Genomic DNA, 6,000 nt, shown 5'->3' with positions numbered 1-6,000 from the left:
ACATATACCTGACCAGATCAACATCCCGTCTCCTGGACATCGGCACAGGAACAACTTTGACAAAACCGTCAACAGAAATGGGCATCAACTGCTGCAGTTATGTCGCTCGCTGGGTCTGTACATAGTAAACGCTCGGCTTCGAGGGGAATCTTTTGTTCTCTACACACACAGCTCTCCTCTTGGCAACAGCACAGTGGACTATATCATTACAGACCTGGAGGCCCTCTGTCTAAGAGCATTCACTGACAGGCCCCTAACACCACTATCTGATCACAGCCAAATCACCCTATACATTAGGAAGACCCCCATGTAGCAGAGCCCCGTAAACTCAACCGCTCCAAACAACCTTATAGATGGACAAGTAATAGAAAGGATGATCAGAAAGTAATCGGTCATCCAACAATCCAATCTCAGTTAGACCATTTCATCACCACCTCCTATCCCCACAGTAAGGATGGCCTGAACCAGCCTGTTCAGGATATTAACTCCATATTTGACAACACAGCATTTCTGTCCAATCTGAAAAAATCTCAGCATCACAGTTCAAACTCAGCTAATGAAAAGTGGTTTGACTCTGACTGCAGGTGTCTGAGAAAAAATTATCCAATGAAAAACACTGACAACCTGACAATCATGAGCTCTGTCTCCAGTACTGGGAAACACGGGAATTATATAGAGAAACAAAAAGGAGCAGCATGAACAGCACCAACTTGAAGAAACTGAGGAGTCCAAAATATTTTTTGGAAAAAATGGAAATGGAAAAATCTACGATATTATTAAGACAATGTACATAAATAATAAATGCAATGTAAAAATTGGAACCATAGAAACAGACTTCTTCCCCCAAAGTAGAGGGGTGAAGCAGGGCTGCAGTCTGAGCTCCACCCTGTTGGATATTTACATCGATGAAGTGGTCAAATCCCTGGAAGAGTCAGAGATCCCTGGTCTCACTCTCTCTGACATAGAAGTCGAATGCTTACTGTTTGCAGATGACCTAATACTGCTCGCTCCATCAAAGGAGGCTTTACAAAAGCAACTACTTCACCTGCAAAAGTTCTGTCAGACCTGGGCCCTGACCGTTAACCTGGTAAAGACAAGAGTCATGATGTTCCAGAAACGACCCAAGAGTCAGAATAATCCCCACAGGTTCCACCTGGACTCTACGGATATAGAACACACACACAGCTACACATATTTAGGAATAATATCACATGTACAGGACATTTCAATCTGTCCATTAATGATCTTCGAGACAAGGGCAGAAAGAGCTTTCTATGAACTATTGGACATGTACAACCCTAACCCAAAGCACACTCCAATGCTATTTGTCCCTAAACAGACAATACTGCATGGCAGATTATCTGAGCTCTGTAACTGACCCGAGACTGAGGAGAATGTTGACTATGTACAGACTCAGCGACCACAGCCGGGCCTGAGAGAGCAGCAGACACAGACAGACCCGGCTGCCCAGAGAGGACCGGCTGTGTCGGTTCTGTCCACACAGACAGGTGGAGACAGAGCAGCACTTCCTGCTGCACTGTGACACATACACAGACCTCAGAACACACACTCTACACCAAAATCACATGCACAACCCCAAACTTCCACAAGCTCTCAGCTGCACAACAGCCCCATATGAGCCAGCTGGTCCTGACTGGGTTCTCACCTGCACACTGATATAATGTTATTTAGCTGACTATTGTTCTAGTAAAGTATTACCTTTATATGATGACACACACGGAAATTATTATTAATTATTATATTGCTTTGGGAATATTGGAAAGCAGTCATGCCAGTACAGCTTGTTGAATTGAACTGAATTTGCTGAATTTATTTTATTGAATTAAATTGTGTGTATGTGTGTGTGTGTGTGTGTGTGTGTGTGTGTGTGTGTGTGTGTGTGAGAGAGAGAGAGAGAGAGAGAGAGAGAGAGAGAGAGAGAGAGAGAGAGAGAGAGAGCAGTAAACACACGGTGTCACGCAGCAGTCCAGCCACCTGGATGCGGACGCCACTCGTCACGGCTCCTGACTCTTTGGATCGGGTTGTATTTGTTCCGTTATCCCTGCGCGGATCACACTCAGACTCAGATCGGTGTTCATCTCTGCGATGGAGCCACACAGCAACATCACCGTGTCTCCTCCACGGCCAGCCCGCCGCCTCCCGCTGCTGACGGCTGCGACACAGGCGAGAGGTAACCAGACGCAGCCGGGTCCCGGGGAGGTGTCGGTGTCGGTGTGTGCTGAGATCAGGGATGCAGCGACCTGCGGATGTGTACGACGACAACAGTCTCCCGTCCGGTCCCTGTTAGCTCCAGATGAGCAGCACTGAGAGTACATAAGGCTTCAGCTAGCACGACTCTGACAGACCGGTGGTAGGCTGGGTTAGTGCCTGCGGTGTGCTAGTGTTGTCACTGCATTCTTCTGGAGTGATAGATAAGCTTGATGACAGACAGACAGACAGACAGACAGACAGAGCTTTTTAATTGCAGTGATTTGATTGATATCTTAGGCCCAGTGTCGTAGTTGAAGCCGTGCTACACTCACGTTACACCTGAAATGTTCTAAAAATCCACTAGCCTCCAAGTAAACCATGACACGCCTCTGTAGGTGGTAGGAAATGACTGATTATGTGACCGATGTATCACAGAACCAGAAATCCAAAAATGCACATCTTAAAAAAATGTCAGTTTCATTTCATTTTTGGAAAAGGCTCAGCGAAACAAGGGAAACAGTGCATCTGTGGGGCTGATTGCAGTGGTAGAGTGACGGTTGACTGAACAGGATGTGGATGCACAGTGTTATGATGGTTGATGGAGGACTGCACATGAGATCTGTTGTCCCCTCTGTCCACACAGGACTGCACCTGTTGTCTCTGTCAGTGGCCAGATGCCTTGTTGTGTGTGTGTGATGTATTTATGGTAATTGCCAGCACAGCTGGCTGAAGACTGCCTCCTTTCAGAGACTCAACATTTTCAGGTAACAAACCTGGTCTCCAGTTGAGACTTATTTGTTATTATACAGTTCTGGGAGGGCGTTGTGCTTGACTTCCATTGTATGCTATTTAATAACCTTCTTAACTTATTAGCACTGGCTATGAATCAGGATTTTCAGTCGACTGAGATAGAAAATATGAGTGAAACCTTCTAACACACCACCTACAGCATGCAGTCATGAAGGAGGTGTTTTTTGTGATGCACACTTAATTTGTTTTCAAAGAACAAAATAAAAATGGAAATAAAACGGCATGAAAAACGGAATGCTGAGTGAAACAAATAAGACAGAGTCAAAAACTTTTCTTCAACACATCACATTGTCACGATGTCAGGAGTTTTGTTTGTAAGTAGTAGGGATCGACAGACTCAACAACTGCTGATTTTCTTGAGCCGATATTTGGAGCCAATGCTACTTTTGCTCCCTCAATTTACATAATAAACATTACGCAATGGATGATAACAAATGTTAAGAGTCTCAATTTTAAGAAAAGGAACATTTATTGAGATTAAAAAAGGTGAGGCAGAACAAGAACAAGTCATCAATATTTAACAAATATTAAAAACAGGTGAGGTAGAACAAGAACAAAAACAATGTCCTTTGCAGGAGTAGGCTCTGTGAAATGTTGCCACACTGGATCGGTTTTCTGCTCTGCCATTTCTTTAAAAAGAATAAACAAAAACACAGATCAGTGTCAATCCTGTGCAATCATCTTACATTCATATCACCCACATTCTGTGTACATCATATGGATGGGTGCATATGGTTAACTGTGCAAGGGTAAAAGGCTTCCACAGCTGCAACACAGACTTGATGATGCATTGCTTGCTGATGTATTATAAGACAGATATAATTAGGTCACCACAAAATGTCTTTTGTCAACACATTTAAATAATTTAAGAAAACAATAAACAATAAATAAATAAGTAGCCATTGAAATAAAGTGCTTGATTTGTAATTTAAGACTGCCATGGTTTCAATTTTTCTACATAAAATAAAATGAGCATGTCTTAGGCTAATATGCCACCTAATATGCAAAGACAACACACTAGTAGGTCTAAACGAAAATGTAAAAGAAGCTGCCAGAATGGCAACCCCAGAACATGAATTAGCAGAAGAAAATAATGTGATGTGAGATGTGCATTAAGCAGCAAACTGTTCAGGTTTCTGTTCTAAATTGCATCAACGTTTACAGGAATAAATATTCAGCCAAGTATAAAACTGTTTTAAAAGCTCTCCTTCAGTCAGTGCAGCACTCTCATATATCGCTGTGATGCGTGTGTGTCCCACTGAGTGAGACACACACACACACACACACACACACACACACACACACACACACACACACACACACACACACACACACACACACACACACACACACACATCCAAACCTCCGGCCAGGTGGTCACTAAATAAAACTGCTACAACACCACGGAACCATGGAACAACATCGGCATTACTTAATCCTATGACCAGTGTTCATAACAGCTACCGTATGAATACATATAGCCACAATGGCAAGCAGTTTTATAAACGAGGCATTCGGCATTCCCGTTTACCATTTGGACCCACAAACTTGCTTAGCTATAGTTTCAAGCAAAACACATACAGAGCATACATGTGGCATTCATGTTTCCACTTTCGAAGTGTATGGCAATATTTCAGCTGAGTTAAACAGTTAAAAGATGCTTTGAAAGTTTAAAACTTACCATTGTGTTGAAGAGCAGGCTTCCAGCACTCTCCTAGTGGGGGAGGGGCTGTGTGTGGCCTGCACGTGCACTGCAGCGTCTCCAGCAACATGGAGCTGCCTGTGGACGCCTGTCTGTGAATAGTGCTGGATCAGCGAACGCAGCAGCCGCATCGGCCGATGCCGATACACGTAAAAAAAACCGCAAAAAACGGCCGATAATATCATGTACAGACATGTGTCTGTACATGGGACGCATGTCTACCAACTGAGCTAAATGGCGCGCCATGGACAGTTCTAGTAGTTTCAGCAATCTCCTTGGTTTTCTTTGCTTAATGCAGGCCAATAATCTGACCCCTCTGAATCAGACAGTGCGTTTACATGACACTTAAGAAAATCGAATTACTGGGTTAGTCCGACTATGATCGGATCTATAAGATGCATGTATACACCTTAGTCTGACTAACATCAGACCAGATCGGATTTCTCATAGTCGAATTAAAGCACCTAGATTATTCGATTGATAGTCGCATTACTTCTTCATGTATTTGTTCCAGCGGATCGGATCAGATTTTGCGCTCTGCACAGGTGCGAGATTTTTCCACGGGGGCCGTGAGCCGGAAGTAGACGGACGGCGACGGCGTCTTTCCTCTGAAATCACTGCAAGAAAGAGCACCATTGTGCACCTAGTTTGTGTAATTATCATGTACACCATATACGAAGTGTACAAAGATGTAGCTTCGTCTCGCTCTTCGTACACCATCTTTCTTGAATGACGAGGCAGCTGATGATGTAAAGAGGTCAGCTGGAGGTGTTTCTGTTACCACTAGTTGAAATGGGTACAGCGCCACCTAGCGTACCAGGGTATGACATGCTTCGGCCCAATAATCCAACTTTCTCAGCGGCGTGTATACTTGGATAATTGCAGTTGTCTGATTGAGTGGCATAGTCAAACTATGGCTGTAATCCGACTAAACTGTGCATGTAAACGTACTGAGAGTAACATCTGTTCCATGACCACAGGATTTATCTTTCAGCATGGTTGTTTAAGAATTGTGGGGCCACTGTCTGCATCAGTTGGGGTTAAATAACTTACTGTCAGCTGAAGCATATTAATCACTGCAGTAATAATCCAATGGGAGGCTTTTACAGATGTTGCTTACTTAAAACCAGGGGGTGGCTTTTTTGGCCAAACCATGTACATTGTTAGCTATATTCTAATCAGAAAGGACAAAGGACTTAATGCCGCATCATTTATGAAACATTTTTGCCTCATGGAAAACAACATTCAAATGTATTATTTCATTAGTGTTGTTTTTG

General features: G+C 43.5%; 1 protein-coding gene across 2 annotated transcripts in view; it reads left to right on the top strand.

Annotated features, from left to right (window-relative positions):
• The first annotated feature begins 1,968 nt into the window (after positions 1 to 1,968).
• Positions 1,969 to 6,000, top strand: part of LOC119024890 (carbohydrate sulfotransferase 1-like) — a 29,298-nt gene continuing 25,266 nt past the window's right edge. Inside the window, exons 1-2 of one of the 2 annotated variants that reach the window (XM_037108089.1) lie at positions 1,969 to 2,191; positions 2,855 to 2,975. The gene's annotated coding sequence lies outside the window, so the exon portion shown is untranslated. The remainder of the gene's footprint in view (positions 2,192 to 2,854; positions 2,976 to 6,000) is intronic. The other variant, XM_037108088.1, reaches the window with a different exon arrangement.

This window comes from Acanthopagrus latus, chromosome 8, assembly GCF_904848185.1.
Source record: "Acanthopagrus latus isolate v.2019 chromosome 8, fAcaLat1.1, whole genome shotgun sequence".
Taxonomy (NCBI): Eukaryota; Metazoa; Chordata; class Actinopteri; order Spariformes; family Sparidae; genus Acanthopagrus; species Acanthopagrus latus.
This window is presented reverse-complemented; position numbering and strand designations above follow the sequence as displayed.